The following is a 26837-nucleotide window of genomic DNA, read 5'->3' as shown; positions in this document are numbered from 1 at the left end:
CTCTACCCAGAGGGCTGTGGATGCTAAGTCATTGAATATATTCCAGGCTGAGATGGATAGATTTTTGGACTCTGGGGGAATCAAGGGATATGGGGATCGGGTGGAAAAGTGAAGTTGAAGTCCAAGATCAGCCATGATCTGATTGAATGGCAGAGCAGGCTTGAGGGGCCATGTGGTCTACTCCTGCTGCTATTTCTATGTTGTTATGAACAAGAAGTGCTTAGCTAGAGGCAGTTGCTGAGAGATAAATTTTATATCATATTTCTAAAAGAAAAATGGCTTTATAAACAACAAAGTACTTTGAAATGCATAAAATCACAACAGATTGTCATATAACATGTACAGCATTCATAATTCTATTATAACATGCCAACTCATGCACAAGATTTTTTTTTTAAATTGTATATCCACAATTACATGCACTGTGCAATAATGGATCCAGATTTATAAAACGTTTCAAAAGTGCAACATATATCAACAACATTCTTCAAGAACTGGATAGGAGTCCCTTATCGTGCAGCAGAAACATATCCTGCTAAATAAATGGAGAGAGTTGTATCACATTCTTGGTCTCAGTATTGAGGTTTCTGATTTAAGTAAGCAATGTGATTGAACTGCTGAAAGCTGTCTGATTTTGTTTTTGTCTCAATGGTAAAGATTGAATTGCAACACTGAATCGCAGTGATAACCAGTGACATGTTCGGCATTTCCAGTTTGCATTTGGAATACCAAATTAATTTTGGTCGCCAAATGAATACCCTTGTGAGATTTTGAATTATCATAAACATTCTTCAGTTATTCCTGTGATAAATGTGAATTTCAGTGATTTTTTTCCTTGTAACTACAAAATATTTTATGCCATTATAAATACAGTATTTGTACAAGCCTTCACAAAAGAACCTGTCCTGTTGCTAGGTTACTTGAACAAGGAAGTTATGAAGGTCTGAATATTATCTACAGTAACTGAAGCATCTTTGCTTTGATTTAGCAAAGAATTTAATTTAGGATATAACCTTAGGATAGGTGCATTTTATTTTTGTAATTCTAGTCTAATAAAAATAGAAAGCAGTCCATGAACACACTATCATCTGAAAAAAGGCTTCTGTTTTAATAGAATGAGTCAACCCAATTGATGTAGCTGTCAAACAACAGTTGAGGGTAAATCTGAATTCATTTGAGAAAACACAGTGGATTCTGTGGCAAAGCATTGTTTCTCTTTGTCTGTCAGGAAGTCTCATTCGGCTTTAGACTGGGCTGTACCTACACTATAGCTGCAGCACCTGTGTGCAGTGAAACCTATTCCCACTGAGGAGACTCGATAGGGTAGATGCTGAGAGGATGTTACCCCTCATGGGGGAATCTAAAACTAGGGAGCACAGTCTCAGAATAAGGGGTCGCCCCTTTAAGACGGAAATGAGGAGGAATTTCTTCTCCCAGAGGGTCGTGAATCTTTGGAATTCTTTACCCCAAAAAGCTGTGGAGGCTGAGTCATTGAATACATTCAAGGCTGAGTTGGACAAATTTTTGATCAGCAAGGGAGTCAAAGGATTTGGGGAAAGGGTGGGAAAGTGGAGTTGAGGTAAAAATCAGATCAGCCATGATCTCATTAAATGGCGGACCAGACTCGAGGGGCCGAATGACCTACCCTTGCTCCTATCTCTTATGGTCTTATGGTCACTGATCTTGCAGTTGATGTATAAATGCTGCCTGAATGCTTTCTGTTTTTTTAAATTGTGGAACTGACTACATCCTTGGCAAAAAGTTTTGAGATTCTGAGGCTGTTTTCATTCGTTGAACCAGTAATAAAGATACTAAAAATGCACTTCAGAGGACGTGCTCATACATAAGCAGAGATTTTACACATTTTGTGGCTGGAGGTACTGGTGTCTATTGATCTAAAATGATGCTTTATTTCATAATCACTATATTCCTGAAAGGAAAACAGATTGCATTTCCAGACGAGTTGGTCATTGTGCTCTTCATAAATGCGAATTGATAAACTTACTACTGTCCTCAGTTTTAAGGTATCAATTAGCCAGAGCTATTGCATTCAATGACCAGCTTTTTTGCCATTCTCAAAGAACACTTTCATTCAATGTTTTAAAAAAAATTAATTCTGGGGATGTGGGCATCGTTAGCAAGGCCAGCATTTATTGCCCGTCCCTAGTTGCCCTTGAGAAGGTGTGCCGCCTTCTTGAACTGCTGCAGTCCATGTAGTGAAGGTATTCCAACAGTGCTGTTAGGTAGGGAGTTCCAGGATTTTGACCCAGTGACAATGAAGGAATGGTGATATATTTCCGAGTCAGGTTGGTGTGTGACTTGGAGGGAAACGTGCAGGTGGTGGTGATCCCATGCGCCTGCTCCCATGCATTGATGAATGGTTATTTGTTCTAATATATTTGACAGATGCCGTTATGTGCTGCCTTGTGTCAGGACTTCTACAAGAGTGCTCACAAGTCACCTGATCACAAATCAAAGGATAGGACCAGTCTGGGGAAGTGACTTTGACAGCTGTTTCTGAGATTTTTTGAGACGGGGACAGGGCTGTTGATTGGCTGGAACCCTCTGTGACAGATCGCTTGTGGTCAGAGACTACTTCTTGCTGAATTATATTGGCTCCTTAAAACCAGTCCTTTGACCAAGCTGTCCTAATGTCTCCTCCTTTGGCTCGGTGTCAATTTTTTTGTCTGATTAAGCTTGTGTGAAGTCCCTTGGTACATTTTACTATGTTAAAGGTGCTATATAAATTCAAGTTATTGTTGCTGGCAGATCATAGCCAGTCTTCAGTGAGCAGTCAGTTATTAAATCTTGCAATCGATAGCCAAAAGTGAGTGCCAGTTTGGCCAATGGCAGGTGGCCAGATTGTAGCTGCAGCAAGCAAACCTCTCTTTCAAGACCATGTTTAGTGAGAAAGAAAGTTGTGTATTTGTTGTTTCCGAATACGGGCAGAGAACTATATACTTCACTGTGTTAAAGGACATTATAGTCATTTTACTGATGCCAGCTTTTTAAAAATTTCCCTACTTTTTAAAAACTGAATTCAAATTCTCTAACTGCCATGTTGAGATTTGAACTTGTGTTCTCTAGATTATTCGTCCAGGCCTCTCTATTACTAGTCATTACACCCGTAATGTATGGTTGTGTAGTGGTTACGTTACTGAACGAGTTGGGTAACTATTACATGTGATGTTTTCCCAATGCTTGTGCTCTGTTGACATCAGTGAACCTTATGGACAAATAATGATATGTTTAGATTTTCAAAGCCCAAATTCTAACCCTGCAAAAATTAATTCCACGGTTCTTATTATTCAGGTTTAGATATCCAATTTGGTAATATTTCAGAACACGTGCACACCACCACACGCACACCATATTCAATCTGTACATTAGATTGTACTCATAATGTGCCTTTAGAATTTAGTGCTGCTTATTACTTGGAAATTTAGTAAGAAGAAACTATTTTTATAATCAGACATATTCTAGTACACCACAGTAGTCCATTAATGCTAAAGGAGTTGAGAAACAATTTTTGTGAATTGCTATACTTTGCATATAATTAGTGATGCTATCACTGTAATTAAAATTCTCTTGGAGCTGCTCAGCAAATTTGCATTTGAATCAGCATATCTAAATTTGTCATGAAGTGAAGCGATAATAAAGCTGCACTGTCGAGCAGAATGAATGCATTTGAAAATCTGACAGAGCTGCACGATACCTCATCAGCTTTCCTTATTAAATAGAATTCTTATCCTCAGCTGCATTTCAAAGTTTATCATAATAAAGTACACTTGGGAAGGAATTTATGGAGGTGTACAAATTTGTTATTTTTCTGGATGATAATTTGAAATACAGTGATATCATCACTGGTTTCTGAATCTTCTGAGCACCATTTGTCTAAACAGGATCCAGGTACAGAGTAATATGGTGACACAAGTGTTATACAGGAAAGACGGGGGATGTATAAAGTATATCAAAGAGCTGACAGACCTGCTTCTCATGTGTTGCATCCTTCCTATTCATGGAATCCAAAACCAGGGTCAGCTCGTAAATCGGCCTAACTAATTACTGCCAATCAAAATCACAGGACAGTGGTTCTGGGCTCCAAAGGTGCCACTCAGCATGGTAGTGATTTCTTTTTTTAAAGTGATACACGTGTATGGGGGTAATTTTAATCCCCCAGCATGGACGGGGGTGGAGGTGGGTGTGAGGGTTAAAAATGAAAGAACAGGAAACCCGCCTCCAACCTGCCCAGTTCCGATCGGGGGAGCGGGCTACCCATCCGCACTCAGGAGGCGGGTCGGTCAGTAAATACTTCAAGGAGGCTGCGTGCCTCCATTTTAAATAATGTTTTATTTTTAACTTCTGCAGGTCGGTTTCCTGGGCCTCATGAAACCCGTTAAATTCGGCAGGACCTTCGGGAAACCCTTACTTCCGGGTTTCCCATCCGCAAATCATCTCCCCACCCCGTCCCTTCCCAGCTCAGAGTTATTATCAGGTCCAGAGTTTCACAGTTTGAAAACATTCCAGAAAGGAAATTAATGTGTTGTATGCACATTGTCCTATGTTTGTCTCTGTTGTCCATTGTAGGATGAATTTATTCTGAAGGTTGTAATATCTTGGATTAATTACTCCAGTTTTATTTATTGCATTTGTCTATGCACGTTTTCTAGCTGGTGGGTGACTGGACTGCAGAAGTTGAAAAGTTAAACATAAGCTCGTTTAATTTTGAATTGTTTCAATGAATTAATGCTAGAGACGTAAGGGACTAGAAATTCGATGGTGTCGTGCCTGTTTTTCAGGTGCATAAAGGATGCATTCAATACGGTGGGTGGGATGCACGTGTTCATTATGAGCCAGAAGTGCACCGCTCACCGCATTGGATCGGGCTTCTCCGTAGGCATTCATCGCCTATTAAAATATTTCAATAAGACGCCTGCGTTTGTTGTAGGATCCCTTTCTGATATTGGGCTGTCCCCGCGCCTCACTTGCCATGTGAAGGACCCTTCAGCAGTGCTATTTAAAGGACTACTCCACTACTTGCAGGTTAGTTGCTGGTTTGTCATTTGAGGCACCTGGTTAACTTCTGGATGTTTTTTGGCCTGACTTTGGCCCTGTGTGTGCCACTTCCCGTTGTTACTGTATTTAGCTTACTGACCATGTCATGAGCCTCTTTTGATCTCCTAGACTTTGGGAAGCAATACTTTAAACACTCCATTGCACAGGGTTTTAGGCTATAAGCTACAGGACAGGATTATTAAAAGGAACAGATTGGCAGTAGCAATAGATAGTACAGCAGAATACAGTAGTTTGCCTTCTCAATACAAACAGCCCAACCCTTTGCTAATTTGGTCCGTAATACTGGACCTAGATCAGCATCCGTAACATAAATCATGGGTGAGGTTTCATCAGATCCATGGAGTCTCCAGCCCCTATCTTAATGGCCTCAGAAATACTGATCAACTGGAGCAAGATTGTGCGAGATGTATTTTCCATCCCTTTGTACACTGCAGGCAACATTCATTTGGACAGAACTGAAAACCGTATCAAGGTGTAGCCTGAACAGAGCACTGTGTGGCTTCAGCATGGCCTCAGATAGACTCTCCTGATTTGGCAATATAGCTCAGAATTCTATTTACTTTGTTAATTGCTGATCTGCAAAGACAACATGGTCAAACTTGAATCTACTGTTACTTATTTAATCAATTGTGCCAATCTGGGAGTAAGTCCCCAATTTTGTCTTCCAATGTGTAAGACCTTGCAATGATGTCTATATTGACTATCACCTGCCATAGTTCTGCTGACTTGTGACTCTTGTGTAGGTTCTTCTGTAATTCTTCAGCTGCTTCAACCAGACTGTACTGCCGCCCCCCCTTCCCCCTCCCCCCCCACCCTAATTTGGTACTCCCGGATGCTGTGCTACTCACAAGTGCTAAATCTAGAAATAATTTTCTTGCTTACCTGCCCTGGCATAGTAAATGCAGGCCCATTCCTTCTTGGCACCAAACTCCTCCTCTTTTAGTACAAACTCATTCTGTAACCACTTCACTCAACCAGTCTCTTGGAGCTCAAGTAGCTTAGTTTCTTGCTTGTACAACAACTTAATTTATAGGTTTTTTTTTTATAACCACTATCTATTGCCATGCTCGTTGGTGGCCTCTCACTCCTGCCTTCTACCATAACACATCTTTAAATACCTCTTATCCTAATACATTAGGATAACACCTATTTTTAACTGTTCTCCTTGTTTCAATATAATACAATCTTTAAAACTATCTTACAGGCTTATTGTACTGGGAATGCGTCAGAAGGGCCAGCATTTGCAGTTTCTTTTTAATCTTCCATAGTTTTGAGTAATTTCTCTGCGGTGTCTAGAAATTCCTTTTTTGTTTCCTATCCTATGTTTCCAAAAATCTGCAAATAAAATAAACTTTGAATAATTGAGGGATATTTAGTTTTCAATTATAAAACTCTCTGAGCCTGAGCAGATTATTGGATACAACATCAAATGTATCTGAGATTTCCATTCAATATAGATATGTGTTGTGACATTTGCGAAAGAATTACTTTTGTCTTTCTTTACCGTAGAACCATCGACATTTACAGCACAGAAGGAAGCCATTTAGCCAATCGTGCTGGATTTTTGCTAGAACATTCAAAAACTATTACCACTACCCTGCTATCTCCCCATGGCCATGTATCATCTTCTGCTTCAAATATTGATCCAATTTTCCCTTAAAAGATGCTATAACCTCAACCTCTCCTATTTCCTGTGGTAAAGCAATCCATGCTCCAATAATCCTCTGTGTAAAGCAATTTTTACTAACCTCTCTCCTTACTCTCTTGGTAATAATCTTAAATTTATGATTCCTCCACACTGACTCCCCAGCTGGAGGAAATAAGGTGTACACGGAAAACTATCAAAACCCTTTTATTATATCTCTCCAGTCTTCTCTGCTCTAGTAGAACCAGTCTCAGTATTTCACGTTGTTTTCTACAGTTAGCTCTAACAATTGTTCCATTTTTAAAAATTTGTTCATGGGATGTGGGCGTCGCTGGCAAGGTGGCATTTATTGCCCGTCCCTAATTGCCCTTGAGAAGGTGGTGGTGAGCCGCCTTCTTGAACCGCTGCAGTCCGTGTGGTGAAGGTTCTCCCACAGTGCTGTTAGGAAGGGAGTTCCAGGATTTTGACCCAGCGACGATGAAGGAACGGCGATATATTTCCAAGTCGGGATGGTGCGTGACTTAGAGGGGAACGTGCAGGTCGTGTTGTTCCCATGTACCTGCTGCTCTTGTCCTTCTAGGTGGTAGAGGTCGCGAGTTTGGGAGGTGCTGTAGAAGAAGCCTTGGCGAGTTGTTGCAGTGCATCTTCTGGATGGTACACACTGCAGCCACTGTGCGCTGGTGGTGAAGGGAGTGAATGTTTAGGGTGGTGGATGGGGTGCCAATCAAGCGGGCTGCTTTGTCCTGGATGGTGTCGAGCTTCTTGAGTGTTGTTGGAGCTGCACTCATCCAGGCAAGTGGAGAGTATTCCATCACACTCCTGACTTGTGCCTTGTAGATGGTGGAAAGGCTTTGGGGAGTCAGGACGTGAGTCACTCGTCGCAGAATACCCAGCCTCTGACCTGCTCTTGTAGCCACAGTACTTATATGGCTGGTCCAGTTAAGTTTCTGGTCAATGGTGACCCCCAGGATGTTGATGGTGGGGGATTCGGCGATGGTAATGCCGTTGAATGTCAAGGGGAGGTGGTTAGACTCTCTCTTGTTGGAGATGGTCATTGCCTGGCACTTGTCTGTCGCGAATGTTACTTGTCACTTATCAGCCCAAGCCTGGATGTTGTCCAGGTCTTGCTGCATGCGGGCTCGGACTGCTTCATTATCTGAGGGGTTGCGAATGGAACTGAACACTATGCAATCATCAGCGAACATCCCCATTTCTGACCACCTGATGGAGGGAAGGTCATTGATGAAGCAGCTGAAGATGGTTGGGCCAAGGACATTGCCCTGAGGAACTCCTGCAGCAATGTCCTGGGGCTGAGATAATATCCTGCTATAATCTGCTGATATTCTCGCTTCCACTATCAATTGTAAAAACCCATGCAAAATATTTATTTAATATCTCCCCCATAGCTTCGTCCTCCCACAGTTAGATTGCAGGCTTCATCCCTGAGTGGTCCTAACCCCTCCCTAACTGTTCTTTCACTTTTTATATGCTTGTAAAAGACATTACTATTTCCTTTTATATTATCTGCTTGCCTTTTTTTCATATTCTCTTCTAGCCCTTCTAATCTTCCTTTTCAGTTCCCTACTACATTTTCTGTATTTCTCATGATTACCTGTTGTATTGGTAGCCTTAAACTTTATCATATGCCTCCCTTTTAAGATTTGGTTTCTTTTAATTTCTCTATTTATCCTTTTGTGCACCTTTTTTATCTTATTTTGTGCTCTGTGCATCTCACATTTGGAGATTTCCCACTGCTGATCTGTTGACTTGTTAAGTTCTCTGCCCAGTTAATTTGGGCCAGATTCCCTTTTATCTCGCTGAACTTTACCCTTTTTCCACTCTAATGCCCTCTTCTTTGACGCTAGATTATCTTTTTCTGTTTTTACATTGAACCCAACTGCCTTGTGATCACAATTTCCTTTTTGTTCTCCTATTCTCCCATCAGTTATTTGCCCTACTTTATTTCCCAGAACTAAATCAAGCTATTCTTCCTTCCCCTTTGGTCCTGGATGGCCCTTTTGGTCCTGGATGGATTGTAAAAAGTGTCCTGCACTTTAATCATGTGGATTATCTTTATTCCAGTCTATCTTGAGATGGTTAAAATCTCTATTATTGCCCTGTTAGTCTTTCATATATCTCTGAACTCTGTGCACATCTTCATCTCTATCTCATCTCCACTTTTTGATGTCCTGTAATGCACATAAAGAATTGTACCATTTCCCTTCCTATTTTTTTTAAACGCTGTCCTTTCTTTGCAAATGACGTGTTTTCCTTGGAGACTGTTCTAACATTGCTGTCTTTTCATCTCCTGTAAGAACCTGAAATCCCTGCAATAAACAATCGTTTAGATGCACCTCAGATTGGGAGCTCTTTTAAGTGGCATTTAAAAGGAAAATGCTGCTCAAAACCCATCAAAAGATGGTCCATTAAACTACAATCTGTGTAATAGAATTCAAAAGCCTGAGCCTCTTTTATTCTTTTAAAAGCAGCAATTTTCAATTTCTGTACTGTTGAGTTTTATGGCTGATTTTTATACCATCTATCAGAAAATCCCTGGTTCTAATAGAGGAAATTTCTGGGCGTTGGGATCATTCTGATGGTACAGTTCAGGCAAGAACCATAGAATTCAGCAGCATGCAATTCTGCCCGTTCATTCCAGGAATCCAACCATTATACCATTTCGTAGCCCATGTAGACTGATTTCACATATTTTGCATGACGGCCTTGTTTCAATATATAAGTAAGGGGATAATGAATTGTAACAGCAGAATGATATAGCTGTCCACTGTCACCACTCAAAGAGGAATTTGTGGCTATCCAGGCAGCAGGTTCCTGTTCCTCCTCTGCCATCATGAGATGCTGCTACTCACTGTGCACTGTGTCTCACCTAATTAGAGAAGGAAATGAGGAAGATGGGTGGCATTATTAATTGAGGACATGATTATATCATAGGAAGAAAGTTCCTTATTGATGGTGGGGCTCAGGCAGAGTCGGTCTTGGTTGAATTAAGAAAAAATACGGGATCTGTTATATTGGAAGTACCATATAGGCCATCAAATAGTGACCATGAAATTGAGGATGAGATTTTAGGCAATTCATAGAATAGAATCATAGAAGTTACAACATGGAAACAGGCCCTTCGGCCCAACATGTCCATGTCGCCCAGTTTATACCACTAAGCTAGTCCCAATTGCCTGCACTTGGCCCATATCCCTCTATACCCATCTTACCCATGTAACTGTCCAAATGCTTTTTAAAAGACAAAATTGTACCCGCCTCTACTACTGCCTCTGGCAGCTCGTTCCAGACACTCACCACCCTTTGAGTGAAAAAATTTCCCCTCTGGACCCTTTTGTATCTCTCCCCTCTCACCTTAAATCTGTGCCCCCTCGTTATAGACTCCCCTACCTTTGGGAAAAGATTTTGTCTATCGACCTTATCTATGCCCCTCATTATTTTATAGACTTCTATAAGATCACCCCTTAACCTCCTACTCTCCAGGGAAAAAAGTCCCAGTCTGTCTAACCTCTCCCTGTAAGTCAAACCATCAAGTCCCGGTAGCATCCTAGTAAATCTTTTCTGCACTCTTTCTAGTTTAATAATATCCTTTCTATAATAGGGTGACCAGAACTGTACACAGTACTCCAAGTGTGGCCTCACCAATGCCCTGTACAACTTCAACAAGACATCCCAACTCCTGCATTCAATGTTCTGACCAATGAAACCAAGCATGCTGAATGCCTTCTGCACCACCCTATCCACCTGTGACTCCACTTTCAAGGAGCTATGAATCTGTACTCCCAGATCTCTTTGTTCTATAACTCTCCCCAACGCCCTACCATTAACGGAGTAGGTCCTGGCCCGATTCGATCTACCAAAATGCATCACCTCACATTTATCTAAATTAAACTCCATCTGCCATTCATCGGCCCACTGGCCCAATTTATCAAGATCCCGTTGCAATCCCAGATAACCTTCTTCACTGTCCACAATGCCACCAATCTTGGTGTCATCTGCAAACTGACTAACCATGCCTCCTAAATTCTCATCCAAATCATTAATATAAATAACAAATAACAGCGGACCCAGCACCGATCCCTGAGGCACACCGCTGGACACAGGCATCCAGTTTGAAAAACAACCCTCTACAACCACCCTCTGTCTTCTGTCGTCAAGCCAATTTTGTATCCAATTGGCTACCTCACCTTGGATCCCATGAGATTTAACCTTATGTAACAACCTACCATGCGGTACCTTGTCAAATGCTTTGCTGAAGTCCATGTAGACCACGTCTACTGCACAGCCCTCATCTATCTTCTTGGTTACCCCTTCAAAAAACTCAATCAAATTCGTGAGACATGATTTTCCTCTCACAAAACCATGCTGACTGTTCCTAATTAGTCCCTGCCTCTCCAAATGCCTGTAGATCCTGTCCCTCAGAATACCCTCTAACAACTTACCCACTACAGATGTCAGGCTCACTGGTCTGTAGTTCCCAGGCTTTTCCCTGCCGCCCTTCTTAAACAAAGGCACAACATTTGCTACCCTCCAATCTTCAGGCACCTCACCTGTAGCGGTGGACGATTCAAATATCTCTGCTAGGGGACCCGCAATTTCCTCCCTAACCTCCCATAACGTCCTGGGATACATTTCATCAGGTCCCGGAGATTTATCTACCTTGATGCGCGTTAAGACTTCCAGCACCTCCCTCTCTATAATATGTACACTCCTCAAGACATCACTATTTATTTCCCCAAGTTCCCTAACATCCATGCCTTTCTCAACCGTAAATACCGATGTGAAATATTCATTCAGGATCTCACCCATCTCTTGTGGTTCCGCACATAGATGACCTTGTTGATCCTTAAGAGGCCCTGCTCTCTCCCTAGTTACTCTTTTGCCCTTTATGTATTTGTAGAAGCTCTATGGATTCACCTTTGCCTGATCTGCCAAAGCAATCTCATATCCCCTTTTTGCCCTCCCAATTCAGTAAGGTTTCCAGTCATAGGGGCCGATTTTCGGATGGCCGAGCGGGTGCATTGGGGGTGGGGGGGCTCCGAAAATGGCGGAATCCCGGAGCGGGTTCAGAGTCCGGCTCCAACCCGCTCACTTCTGGGTTCCCCAATGACGCGTTCAGGTGCGCGCGCAGCTCCCGCATGCGGGACTCCCACTGGCAATTAAAGCCGGCAGGATGATAATTTAGATACTTATTTAGCTATTTGAGGTGCTTGACAGACCTCATTGAGTGGCGATTTTGGCAGGGGTGCAATTTTGAAGGATCCTCAGCGTTTTTCCCGTGCTGTGGGAAACACTCCCTGTTGGAGCAGATGTGTTTCAGTCAGCAGCCAGTGGGAGATGCAAAGGATTTTTTGACAGTTGGGGGGAATACCTCATTTATTGCAGCTGGGCACTCTGTCACTTCAGACAAAGTTTTGGCTGCAACACCTTTGTCTTTCCACTCAAAATTATTAATTTATACCCTAAACTCTGCTGTGCAAACACATTTACCTATTTTGCGGAACCCCCTCAAACTCACACCGTCAGGATGGGGGGGCATCATGGCTGCATTCATCACTTCATCCGAGGACAAGCAACATCACCAGCCTCGCCAGGCACACCGTCCACCTCCGCCACGTGGAGCTCCACAACACAGTGCTGCGCCACAGGTACCCGCACAAAATAGTCGTGCAACTACACATACACCCACTGTAGGGTGACCCAATGGGTTGCATCAAGTGTGGGTGTTCATGGTGAACCTCATGAAAGGGACTTATTGCACAAGCCAGTCAGGAATGGCCAAGACGTGGCAGTAGTGGTGACAATAATAATATTTAATGTGAGTTGAACCAAAATCAAATATAAATTTAAAAAAACATGACAAACTGTCAGACACCCTTGTGCATCCCCTTTGTGCTCACAAAACCTTTGCCTTACGCTTCCGACTACTCCTACGTGGTGCTTCTCCTGTTGCTGCAGCAGAGGTAGTGGCAGGTTGCTCTTGTTCATGCCCTGACCGATTAGATGCTTTTGGCCTACGCCCTCTGGGTTTCGGTGCCCGTGAGGGCCCTTCCAAAGGCTGCTCCACCTCCGTCCTCTGCGCGATTGTAGAGAGTGCGCGTGGCACCTGTTCCAGCACCTCGCAAATGTGTTGCTGCCCCTCGATCATTCTCCTTTAAAAGGATGGCCTCCAGGGTTCAGCATCCAACTGAGCAGAGCCTGGAGAAGAGTGTTCCCACCGACGCGGACTCTGCACAGCTGCCCCTGCCACCAGTGTCTGCTCGTGCTCATGTGTGTGGTGACTCACCATGTGGGACCCCAACTAGGTGAGGACAGGGACCCACCGAGGTGTGTGTATCTGTGTTGGTGGATGGGCTCGCTCAGATGTGACGCTGCACCCTCAGAGGCCGACAGGTCCTCTGAGGAATCGCCCTCCGCCGTGACGGCGGTCGCTGAAGGCCCTGTGAGAGAATAGAAGGCAATATTAAGCATGGCGACAGATGTTGAGGTGCTGAAGATGGCAAGGCACGTTAACATCATTTGCTATTGAGTGCTAAATGTTAAAGTTCTGTCACCCGCCGTTTGTCGGGTTGCAGTCTCGGCGTCCCCAACTGATAAGCACTTGAGGGTGCGGCTCGCTTCAAGAGCCTCCTGCTCTGCGTCCGTGAGGACGACTTGTTGTAGCGGCCCTCTCCCTTGCATTCTAGGCTCTCTTCTACAAGGGGAGAAAGTAGAGACGTGTGAGTGAGGGATGGTGACATGGCCAACCGCTGAATGCATTGGTTTGGATGAGGTTGACCGTGAAAGAGATGCATCAGAGGTGAATATGAGACAGAGCCATGATATTGTATGAGGATTGGCTTGAGTGGTAGTGGTGGGATGAGCACTGGGGAGGTGAGTAAGTGCAGGTAAGTTGAGGATGAGCTTTGAGTGGGTGTGAGGAGTGATGTGATGGAGTAGTGTTGGCAGTGCCGAAGGAGTTGTGGGGTGGGGGCGGTGATGTGGAAGACGGAGTGTAGGAGAATGAGTAAGTGTACTCACTTTGGCTGACCTAATTAGGTCATTGAAGCGCTTCCTGCACTGGATCCATGTGTGGGAGACGTTGCTGCTGCTGCTGACCTCCTTTGCCACCTCGAGCCAGGCCTTCTTGGTGGCAGAGACAGGCCACTTCCTCCCGTCCACCGGGTAGAAAATATCCCTCCTCCTTCTCACCCCATCCAGTAAGACCTGGAATGAGGCATCAGTAAATCTGGGAGCAGCCTTTCCCCTGGGCTGCTCCATTCTATAAGTTTGGTTCTTTGCTGCAGGAGCAGCATTGGAGGACTGCCCCTTTAAATAGGGCTCCTCCAGCTGACAGCCTGTGATGTGGGTGCGCAGTCTTCAATTTACCTGCGATCGAGTGGGGAACGGACAGATTTCAATGGGCGGGTTACCCACGCACCCAGTCGTTTCCCCCCCCCTCCCATCTGCCATCCCGCCTCCCTAGTAGTATCGGGGCCATAAGGTAGACTGGAACAAGACAAAAATGGTATTTAAAATGTGAAGGGGTACCCAGGTGTAGGGTAAACCTGATTTTCCAGTGATTCGTGAGCCTGGACAGTAGTCAGTCAAAGAAAGTCATGTGCACGGTTGTTTTGTTAATCAAAGTGATTATTTAATGATTTATAAAGCTCAAACAGGCATGAAGCAAATCAAGGAATGCATATAACCTTACCTTACCTGTTATACACTTATTTAAACAGTTCACACAAGCAGCAAGCAAATCAAGCAATCTTAAAAACCAAGGATTTCCACATCAAGGCAGTTAGAGTGATCAGCTCTGTCGTAGCTCTTAAAGTTTCTTCTTGTTGTTGAACGTACTCCCTCTAGGCGGTGCGTCTTAAAGCTCCTCCGACTGCAGTAAAGAATCTGCCATGATGTTTTCTTTTTACGTTGTTTTTGCCCGTAGGCGAATATTAGCGAGAGTGTCATTTTTGTCCAATCACCCCCCTTATTGCTAGGGCTCGATCATTAACAGGCCTCAGTGAATGACAGTTAACTCAGTTAAAACCAGGTGCAATTATCTCATATTTGTTTTTCAGACAATTAGAAAGTGTCGACCTCTCTTATCTGTGCGCAGACCCTCCATGGCCTTGCATGTTTCCAATATGCCCTGTTTCGCTCCACAATTCTAATTTCCTCAGCAGCTTCTTAACCATTTTGTATGGTATCAGCCCTGTAGGATTTTGACTCCTTTTCTGATCAGTTGGTTTACAAACCAAATGCCTGTTTGAAACTTATGGAAGCTTCTGCTGTTGCTGTGTTTGCAGTTTTAAATTGATACTGTCCAAAAGTTCAATTGTAATATCCAAAGGGGCAAATTAACCCTTTCTTTCAAAATGTAATGTCCAGATGTTTTGAATTCACACTGTTCAAAGGTTTTAACCCCACAAAGGTCTGTTTTGTTAATCTGTGTTGCAAAGAAGGATGTAGTTCTTCGATTTGGCTCTGGGTAATGAAGCAATACAAATAAGTGACCTGAAGATAAGATTAGGAAATAGTAGCCAAAACCGAATTAAGTTTACATTGAAAAAAGGTGTGACATTGTGGGTTGAGATCCATGCTTACTACTCGGACATGTCTTGCACAGGTGTCATTTGGATATACATCTTGACACTTGGGCACATCATACGCACCATAGTTTTGTGTCACTCTTAGCACACAATTTAATTCAATGAGGTTAACCATCAAAGTTATTTAAATTGAGGATTTATGGATTGCTTACAATAAGATTTGTTTTAAAAAGCTGCATGCAGTAGACTGCACAATTCAAGTTGGGTAATATTCATATTTTCAACCTAAGCAAGATTAGATCAATAAAACCTGATTTGGAAATATTTATATACTGCTAACATTTTCAGTTAAACACAAGTTACATGATCAAAATCAATTAGATAAGGGTCAATAATTACATAATCAGTGAGGTAAAGAAAAAAGACAATAATTGCATCGTGATGGGTAAAAAATGAGACAATAAATCTGTTAGGAAATAATTATTTTCGTGTTCGAGTCAGACAATGAGGGTCAAGTTATATGGAACTAGAAGAAAAAATTGGTGACAGCCATGAATTTTGAGGTGAGGTATTATGCAAAAAGATAAATTACTACGAAGACTTTACAACACTGACTTACTGTTCAACATAGTCTCAATTTTAGGAGTTGAATGCAGGGTATGCGATGTAGGTTGATGCAACTTTTAATTTATACTTCAACTTAAATTTTAGTTTGTATTGCAAGCTCGGCGCATTGCTTCCTGTTGTGTAATTTGGCTAATTCAAAGTATAGTCAGGAAATTGAAATAAGTAGTTAACTGCTGTTTTAAATTGGTGAAAGCATTTATCTTCTTGAGATCTGTTGGCATCAGAAAGGGCAATTTTCTGACTTCAGAAATTTGGACAACATGATATTCCTGTAGGAATTCCTGGCATGCAAGCATCCTTGCCAAGTTGGAAAATTACCCCTCACAGTGTCAGCTTGGCTCAGTTGATACAACCTTCCAACTCTCAGGTGAGAATTATAAGTCCAAGCCTGACAGCAGGACTTGAGCACATAATTTAGGCTGACATTTCCCTCCAATATTGAAGGAGTGTTGCGTTGCTAGAGGTGAAGTCTTCCAGATGAGAAATTAAATAGAGGTCACATCTGCCTGTTAAGGTGGATGTAAAAGATCCCGTGCTATTATTTAAAGAACAGCCAAAAAATACCAGATTATCACATTCATATCATTTCTTATTTGTGGGCCTTTACCCTGTGCAACTGGCTACTGCTTTTGCCTGACAACAGTGACTGCACTTCATTTGGTTGACAAGTGCTCTGTGATATACTGAGAATGTGACGAGGTGCTATATAAATGATAGTTCATTCATTCATATTAGTGAGTTCAATGTTCTGGATCAGCAGGAAAATCTAAACCATTTGAAGATGAGACAGATTAACTTATGAATCAGATGTTTTTTGATATCAATCAATTGAGCTATTTGTTACCAAAACTGGCAGTCATATTTGTGGCAAGAACAAAAATGCATCAAAGTTTGTTGAGTTTGTCTCGTGTTTGCTGAGATTGCAATAACATGGTCCATTTTGCTTTGATTGAAGGTTTTTGGTAATGTTTAAGCAATGTCAATGGGAAAATATTTACTTTTTACAGTTGGATGTGTTTCCTTTTGCAGTGGTTTGAGATTGTTGATGTGGGAATTGGGTAAGCAGGTGTAATATATTGTCATTCCAAGGTTCTTGGTTCAATCTGAAGTCAAATTGTTTTGATTGAAGTAAATGATTACTAGCAGTATTCAGGATCCAAGATTTTGGAGTCTAATTGTAAGTATCAACAAACTTGTCTTCAACTCCTTGCTTATTTTTATAGGTCATTTTCCAGATACCTTGTGTAAGGTAGGAACTCAGAGGTGGAGGCCTAAAGTGGGCATTCTTGGACAGAATCCTGCTGGATTGCAAATTAAACTAGGGGAGTTTATTGATCATAATTAGGAATAATAAAGGATCTCTAATAATCTTTGTGATACTCCAAGCATTATAATTCTGGGTTCTGATTGCAATGTGCCTAACTTCACTTCCTAGGTTTTGGCAGATGTGCTACTATGGAACCACTTGATGGCAGCATTGACGTACCCATATCAATTCAGTTTGCCGATGAGAATATTATGGTTGAATTGTTTTACTAAGATCAAGTAGGGAAAGTAGTTTGATTTTCATTTTCCTTTGATCCATGTTTGAGTGTGTTGTCTACAAAGCAGAGTAGCTTAAGCCAAATAAATGGTGCTAAGGTGTTTTCACATATTAACAAACATAATTATAAAGGAGAATTCTGCAATCATAATTGGGTGATAAGCCTATGGGATAATAATATGATCGTTGTCTTGCCAATTTGCTACAACGGCTCTTTTCCAGGTGGTGGGGAAATGTGGATGTTCTATGTTTTTGTGGAATATAGTGGAATAAAATTGAAGTGAAACTACTACCGTTACAAGATCACTGTCTGAATGTATAAACGATAGATAAATATCAGCTTGCTGCCATTACACTTACCTTTGCTGACCTTCTGAAGTCATTAAACTTATTTCTGCATTGGAGCGGGGTTCTGGGAATTAAGGAGCTGCTACTCGCTGCCTGTGCCACCTCCTTCCATATGTTCCTGGCCACTGTGTTGGCAGGTCTCTCGCCACTCACTCGTACCATTCCCCTCGCACCTAATTTCATTCAGAAGAATATTTATATCAATCACGAGAAGTGTTCTGCTCTCCTTTTACTTGTTCCTGTTGGAGCCATGTCGTCATCTTTGGTTCTGCTTTGAGAGTCCGGCTTTAAATGCTACAGCTACGTCCTCATAAGTACTTCCTCTCTTCCCCCTCTGCACATCCTGCAGGCCTTCTTGGAACATCTCACCAATTGCTGGTGGAACTTGCACCTTTTCCTGCCCAACAATGTTGGGATGAGCTGATCCTGCGATTTCTGGTGGAGTCAGTGACAGGGTGTTAGGTGGGCAGAGGTCCCATGCTGCTGGTCATCTGACAACGGATTGAGGAACTTGGATTTTGGGGTCTTTGGTTTTGCATTTATATTAATCTTGTAGCATGAAGGAATTTCTTGGGATTAGTTGTAGACTTCTTGATAACTATATAAAGCTGTATTTTCTCTTTTGTCAGTGACTATATAGCTGGTTATTTGACAGCTTCCAGATATTTCTATGGGCTTACAGGTCTAGTTAGTTTCTAAAGGAGGAGAGCATGAATTGGAGGAGGCAGGTGAGACTGTAGACAGGTCTTTACACTGACACTCGTGTACAAGGCCAGGGCTTTCGTTCGACCTGCCTAAAGAGACTTGTCAGCGCACACATTGATTCCTGGAGGAAGACCTCACTGAAGTCTGCATACTCTTAGAGCCAGACTTGGAGATTAGTTCCAGCACAAGGATAGCTCTGTGAGTGGCTGTCATGGTTACAGCTGCTTTGAAATTTTATGCGGCAGGGTCCTTCCAGGCAAGTGCGGGAAGTCTTAGTCACATAATTGCTGACTGAAGTTTGGGATATATCAAGAAGGTAATTAACACTTTGTTTGCCAGGGCCGTGGATTTCATCATTTTTCCTGTGGAAAGCAGCCGGCAAGAAAGAGCCCTCTACTTCTATTGTCTGGCAGAATTTCCCCACAAATATGTGGTTTTTGACTGTACTCATGTGATCATACATTCTGCTAGCCCAAATGCTGTGTATTTATGAATAGAAAGGGCTACTGTTCCATTAATATACAGGTGGTCTGTGAACTGTGAAATCCAGTAAGTGAAAGGTACAACAATAAAATCATTGTAAAAACAGTTACAAACAATGAAAGAAAGAGAGGGGAAGAAATAATTGAGTTAAGTAAAAGAGACAGAAGGGAAAAGTTTTTAAAAAAAGTTTAATGTTTTAAAAAGAATTTTTTTCCAAAAGCTATTAAAATAAGGAGTAATGAGACTCCACATTTTTAAAATTTAATTTTTAGTTGTTTGGCAGTCATTAAGACTTAGTTTAGAAATGGTATTTTTAAGCGTACCTGTTTTGTGGTGCTAATACTTACTTTCCAACTGGACAGATGAGCAATTTGGCCCTGGTTCAGTGATTTCTGATTGCAGTGTGCGACGTCCCTTTAATTCGAATCTGTCATATCATCGGCAAACCACTAGGAGCAAGTTCCGGATTTCTGCGTTTCACTGCGCGTGTGCAAACACCAGAACTTGCTCCATGATTTCGCCACTAACAATGGTGAGCGCTGTGGAGCTCACCGTTCTTTTCTGAGCGATCTCTGCCCCAAAATAAATAGGCTGGGGAAAAGAGCAGATAAATAGCAGACGCAGTTTAATACAGAAAAATATACGGTAATACATTTCGCGAACCAGAATAAAGAATAAAAATATACTTTAAATGGTGTGTGTGTGTGTGTGTGTGTGTATATAAATGCAGTGGAAAGGCAAAGAGATTTAAGTGGGCAGAAACCTATCCACCAACGCCTAAGGATTTATGTAACAAAAAAAAAAATCAAGATTGGAATGAAGGGGTTCATAATGCGACTGAACTCAAAAGCAAAATTGGGAGAAAGTGGAAAACTGGATCTAAATTCAGAATGGCATTCTCCTGTGTTAGAAACTTAGAAGCATAGAAATTTTAACACGTAGTGAGGAATTGCAGTATTGTGCATAATCTATAACTAAATTATGTAGTAAGTGACAGAAAAGATTTGAAATAATGATTTGGGGACGATAGTTTGCTGGTTAAGGCTGCGATCGGGTTGATGTAAACTGTGATTCCTCACTCAGTAATGACACTAGAAACCACTTTTAGATCTGTTTGATGCAGTTGTGTTTTTAATACACATTGGAAGATACTAAAGTCACCTTTAATACCACAACTGTCAAGAAATCCATTTGGCTTTATTGGAATAAGAAACAGACTGATGTCAGATTTTGGTGCTTAAAATTGTACCCTGGTATGATACTTGTCAAATGACCCTCAAGTTAATTAATTGCTCATCATTCTTCTATGGAATATTTTTCTCCCAGTTATTTCTTCGTGTGAGAGTTGGCAGCAAATTATGTATGTATATTTAGATTAATAATCATACCGCCCTTTTCTAATTAGTGGTAAATGAAATTCTCCTTTTTTTGTTTTAGTACCCAAATACATAGAATGCTCTTAATGCTGTGTTAGCTGTGGCTCAGTGGTAGCGCACTCCCTTCTGAGTCAGAAAGCAGTGGGTTCAAGTCCCACTCAGAGACTTGAGCACAAAATCTAGGCTAACACTAGTGCTGTACTGAGTGATTGCTGCAACGTTGCCGTCTTTCGGATGAGACGTTAAACCAAGGCTCCGTCTGTCCTCTTCAGTTGGACATTAAAGATCCTGTGGCACTATTTTGAACAAGAGCAGGGGAGTTCTCCCCCCCCCCCCCCACCCCCCCCCCCCCCGACCAATATTTATCCCTCAACCAACATCATTAAAACAGATTATCTGGTTATTGTCACATTGCTGTTTGTAGAACCTTGCTGTGCGCCAAATTGGCTGCTGCGTTTCCCAATATTACAGCAGTGACTACACTTCAAAAGTACTTCATTGGCTGTAAAGCGCTTTGGGAGTCATGAAAGGCGCTATATAAATGCAAGTTTGTTCTTCTTTAAAGATTTGAAAGCAACAATACATCAGGAGTGGAAAGTAAAATTGCCAGAAGAAATGACCTTTTCTGATTTATTGAGTTTAAACATTTACACTTAAAAAGAATGCACCATCACCTTCAAATTCCCCACCAAATCACACATTATAGTGACTTGGACATAAATTACTATTCCTTCATTGTCATTGGATCAAAATCATAGAACTTCCTACTTAACAGAATTGTGGGAGCACCTTCACCACATGGACTGCAACGGTTCAAGAAGGCGGCTCACCACCACCACCTCGAGGGTAACTAGGGATGGGCAATAAATGCTGGCCTAGCCAGTGGCTCCCACATCCCGAGAATTAATTAAAAAAAAAATGGTTCTTTGACACACTCCTTGTTTGCAGACTAAAGCTTCCTGACACCACGGGCTCGATTTTACCGTCGGGTTTCCTGTGGGTTTCCAGCGGGGGGGCCCCGAAAATCCCGATATCCAGTCACGTGACCGGATCGCGCCACGATCCCGACCACTTCCAGGTTTCCCGATGACGTGCGGGGCTGCGTGCGCGGCCCCCGCTGGTGGGAATCCTGCAGGCAATTAAAGCCAGCGGGGTTCCACTTGAGTGTACTTACCTTGCTTGTTGAGGTCATTAAATGAGCTCAATCAGCTGTCAAAACAGGAAGTGTGGGATTTTACCTTCAACGCAGAGTGTTTCACACACTGGGGGAAACAGTCTCCCTCCAACCAGGCGTGTTGCAGCCAGCAGCCTGTGGCAGCTGCCAAGGTGCACTCCACGGGGGTGGGGGGGGGGGGGGGAGAGCCCTCACCCACGCAGGAGGCCACCGCGTCACATAGGGCAACTCCTGCCCCCCGCCAAGCCAGAGGACAGACCGACGCGAAACCGCAGCCCCAGTCCGAGGAACGACCCACCTACCCTGCACAACCCCTCAGACCAACATCTGCCAGATGGGTGGTGCGTGGACACCCTCGGAGGACGAACAGCATGACCAGCCCCAGCAGCCTCGCAGTCCACGCCGTCCGCCGCAGAGACGTGGAGCCCCCCAACACGGTGCTGTTGCACGCCCACCTGCACAGCAGGAGGGAGGGCAACCGCAGAGAGAGATGCGTCGCAGAGGGCACTACCCTCGCCACAGGGTCCACAGACCGAGGCGCAGCTCCCCGGACCTCTCCGAGCAGCAGTGCACACGGAGGCGCAGATTCACTCGACATGTAGTCGTGGAGATCTGCAGCCTCTTTCATGCCGAGCTGCTCCTGGTTGGCCCCAGCACCATCTGCTTACCTGTCGCTGCCAAAGTCACCACTGCCCTCCACAACTTCTCCTCCGCATCCTTCCAGGGTGCAGCCGGGTCCACCGCCGATGTCTGTCAGTCGTCTGTGCGGAAGAGCCCTGCAAATACACCTGCACCTACACTGCAGTAACACAATGGGTGGCATCAGTGGTGGGTCCTCATAGTGATACCCAGGAGCGGGCATTATTGGACACAACAGACAGGATTCGCGGAGACATGGCAGTGGTGGTGCCAATATAATGTGTGATGTTTGTTGCTCTGAGATTCAATATAGGTAACACCCATGGCAAACCCTCAGACACCCTTGTGCATCCCCTTCATGCTCATGACATGTTTGCCTTACGCTGCCTACTGCACATATGTGATGCACGCCCTGTGGCTGCAGCACAGGTGGTGGCAGGTTGAGTGAGGCTGGCCGTGAGGGAGATGCACGAGAGGGTGAGTATGGAATAGAGCCATGAGATTGTATGAGGATTGGGTTGCATGTTAATGGCAGGGTGAGTACTGGCGAGGTGAGTAGGTGGAGGTAAGATGAGGATGGGGTTTGAGTGGGTATGAGGGGTGATGTGACAGAGTAGTGTTGGTGGTGCCGAAGGAGATGTGGGGTGGGGGCAGTGTTGTGGCAGACGGAGTGTAGGGGAAAGACTTCGTGTTCTCACTGTGGCTGACCTACTGCGGTCATTGGTGCGCCTCCTGCACTGTATGCAGGTGGGCGATATGTTGGTGGTGCAGGTGACCTCCTCTGCCACCTCGAGCCAGGCCTTCTTGGTGGCAGAGGCAGGCCGCTTCCTCCCGCCCGCCGGGTGGAAGATCTCTGTCCTCCCCCTCCTCCTCACCCCATCTGATGATACCTGGGGTGAGGCATCATTAAACTGGGAGCAGCCTTCCCCCTGGGCTGCTCCATGCTGTAATTTGTTCCATTGGTTGCAGCATCTGTCAGTGGAGGACTGCCCCTTTAACTAGAGAGCCTCCAGCTGACAGATCGTACTGCGCATGCGCAGCCCGCCCGACGCGCAGACCAGCAGCGCGGAGCCCGGAGGAGCAGGTAAGTGGCTCCAATTAGTGGATTGCCTGCTACGATCGCGCGGGCAACCCACTAATTTCACCGGGCGCGGAGGCCATGCACCCGAAACCCAACCCGCTGGAAACCCGCTAAAATCAGGCCCCATATCTTAGTAGGCTGCTTACATAATGAAAATATCTAAAATAAGATGAAGAAAGAACGTGCATTTATGTAGCACCTTTCACGACCTCAGAATGTCCTGAAGCGCTTCACAGCCAATTAAGTACTTTTGAAGAGTCGTCACTATTGTAATCTATGGAAACAGAGCGGTCAATTTGCGTTCAGCAAGGTCCCACTAACAGCAATGAGATAATTGACCAGCTAATCTGTTTCAGTGATGTTGATTGAGGGATAAATGTTGGCCAGGATACTAGGAGAACTTCCCATCTCTTTGAATAGTGCCATGGGACTTTTACACTCACCTGCGTAGACAGATGGCCTCGGTTTAACATCTTATCTGAAAGACGGCACCTCAGTACTGTATTAAAGTGTCAGCCTAGATTACATACTCAGGTCTCTGGGGTGAGGCTTGAACCCACAACCTTCTGACTGAGAGGTGAGAGTCCTACTACTGAGTGAAGGCTAACACCTAAATTAAATGCGATACCCTTACATTCTCTCAAAGCTGGATAAAATTAAAAATTATTTTTCACTATGAATATGCAAATTTGTAGAGAGAGTGAATGATATAATATACCCTGCTTCATTTTAAATTGACTGCTACAAATTTGGGACTGTCATAACAACTTCTTGTGTTCAGTGGCACCAGTTGCTCCCACAAGCAGTCTGAGCATCTTACTTTTATGGGAGTTGCCTCACATTGCCTTATATCTACTTGTACAATAGCAGGACCCAGGATGTAACAACAAAACCCTTTGTGACTTGAGCTAGATATCTGTGACTTTTGCACATGCATTTCATTAATCATTGTGAAGGCAGACTGAATCAACTGGCTGAGGCAAGACTTGGTTTGAATCATTGAACTGCTTTATTGCACAGTAAGATGAATGTATAGAGCAGTCGTTGATGATGCAACATAAAGAACATGCCATGCTACCCCACATCTGTGGGTCATCTTACTTGACTTAAGCAAGAGATCTGCTAACTTTCTCCTGCATTCCTAATCTCCCTGCCCTTGCGAAGGCACTCACAGCTTTTATTTTTACAAAGCTGACTGCCCTGTAGCTGTTTTATTTCAAAAGTCTGTCCCTGTCTTTAAAAAAGAACGTGTCTCTCCATAGGTAGATAGAGATCAGGGGAATTTTCAATACAATGGGCGAGAGGTGTTTTCTGAATATCCAGATAAACTGACGGATCACTTATTGTTTAGTGTCCGGGAAAAATCATTTCAGATTAGCATGTTAACCACGTTTCATCTGACTTCTGATCCGTAGCCTAACATGGAGTTGTCCTGAGAAAATAATCCCATTTAAAGTAAGCATTAACTTAAAAATGTTTTAAAATAACTGTTATCTAAATCCTTCCTGCGGAAAATTGGTCAAAGAAAATCCAGAATCGTGACACATGATAATGAGGCAGTCCGAGCCCGCATGCAGCAAGACCTGGACAACATCAAGGCTTGGGATGATAAGTGGCAAGTAATATTCGCGCCACACAAGTGCCAGGCAATGACCATCTCCAACAAGAGAGAGTCTAACCACCTCCCCTTGACATTCAATGGCATTACCATCGCCGAATCCCCCATCATCAACATCCTGGGGGTCACCATTGACCAGTATTTATGGACCAGCCATATAAATACTGTGGCTACAAGAGCAGGTCAGAGGCTGGGTATTCTGTGGCGAGTGACTTACCTCCTGACTCCCCAAAGGCTTTCCACCATCTACAAGGCACAAGTCAGGAGTGTGATGAAATACTCTCCACTTGCTTGGACGAGTGCAGCTCCAACAACACTCAAGAAGCTCGACACCATCCAGGACAAAGCAGCCCACTTGATTGGCACCCCATCCACCACCCTAAACATGCACTCCCTTCACCACCGGTGCACTGTGGCTGCAGTGTGTACCATCCACATAATGCACTGCAGCAACTCGCCAAGGCTTCTTCGACAGCACCTCCCAAATTCGCGACCTCTACCACCTGGAACGACAAGGTAAGCAGGCACATGGGAACAACACCACCTGCACGTTCCCCTCCAAGTCACACACCATCCCGACTTGGAAATATATCGCTGTTCCTTCATCGTCGCTGGGTCAAAATCCTGGAACTCCCCGCCCAACTGCACTGTGGGAGAACCTTCACCACACGGACTGCAGCGGTTCAAGAAGGCAGCTTACCAGCACCTTCTCAAGGGCAATTAGGGATGGGCAATAAATGCTGGCCTTGCCAGCGATGCCCACGTCCCATGAATCAATTTTAAAAAAACACTGCACGGTTAAGTTAAAATTTGCTACTCTGACACATGATAATGATGCCATCGAATTAATGCCATAATACCAGGTCCATATGTTCCATCAAGACTTCCTACAGCACTAAAAATGATTTTGAAATAAGAACAGAAAATGCTGGAAAAGCTTAGCAAGTGCTGCCTCACTTGCTGAGCTTTACCAGCATTTTCTGTTTTTATTTCAGATTTCCAGCATCTCCAGTACTTCGCTTTTGAAAATGATTTTGAAACCTGTTTTCAGATTCCAATAATTAACCATTAAAGGAACTAACTTGCTAAGATTAAGCTGTTAGTCATAGAATTATGAATTAAAATAAATCGGTTGTTTATCTGCAGAAAAAGTGCACCAATATAATCCTCTGCCTGATCTATTTGGGTCTATGCCAGTCTGAGCTGCTGCAGCTGTGTATTTCTGATCACCTGCAGCCTGATCCTTTATACGTGACCACACATGGTATAGGGACAGATGCAATAAGCTCAATACTCTCCATCACTGCACCTAATTTTAGACTGCTACAGAGCCCAGCAGGATCTGCCAAACTGAAACTGCATTACTGTAATTTCTTTCAAAGCACTATATTGAAAAGGATACCTTCCAAAGGATTGACAGCAAATACGATTTTAATTTGGATGGAACAGTATTGCTACTTTAAGTATCTGTTCAGGCGCTGTGCAATAACTTATCAGAAGCTCGAGGAAGCACCACTTCATGAAAGCATGCTTAATGAACCTTTCTTTGTTTTGCACGGTGAAATAAATGTTAAAATGCGCCATTGTACCATTTGCATGTGACATTGTGATGGGATAAAGCATTCATCCGTGCTTTCCCTTTCTCCAAATAAAAAGAAAAGTTGACCAAACACTTCTTTTATGAAGACAGTTGCCCTTTAAGATTAATTTCATGATCTTTTCTATTACAATGCAAGGAATACACAGACAGGAACTATTGTTCTTCTGTTCATTTTCTGCTTTATTTGTAAGATTCACCAGGGTCTTAATGGGACTTCTTCGTGGCCTTTATAAGAACATACGAAAATGACGGGCAGGAAAAGACCAGCTGGTCCAGGAAACCTTGTCTATTTTACTATTCAGAGTGCAATTAGCTTTGTGGATATTATTTACAAAAAGTAGATAGTCGCTGCTGTGCAGCTGTTTTATAATAA

The 26837-nt window shown here is 43.3% G+C and overlaps 1 protein-coding gene across 6 annotated transcripts in view; it reads left to right on the top strand.

Moving 5' to 3' along the window:
* Window positions 1-26837, top strand: part of LOC137344912 (rab effector Noc2-like) — a 162086-nt gene that overhangs the window by 105795 nt on the left and 29454 nt on the right. The window lies entirely within an intron of this gene.

Source organism: Heptranchias perlo, chromosome 28 (assembly GCF_035084215.1).
Source record: "Heptranchias perlo isolate sHepPer1 chromosome 28, sHepPer1.hap1, whole genome shotgun sequence".
NCBI lineage: Eukaryota > Metazoa > Chordata > Chondrichthyes > Hexanchiformes > Hexanchidae > Heptranchias > Heptranchias perlo.
This window is presented reverse-complemented; position numbering and strand designations above follow the sequence as displayed.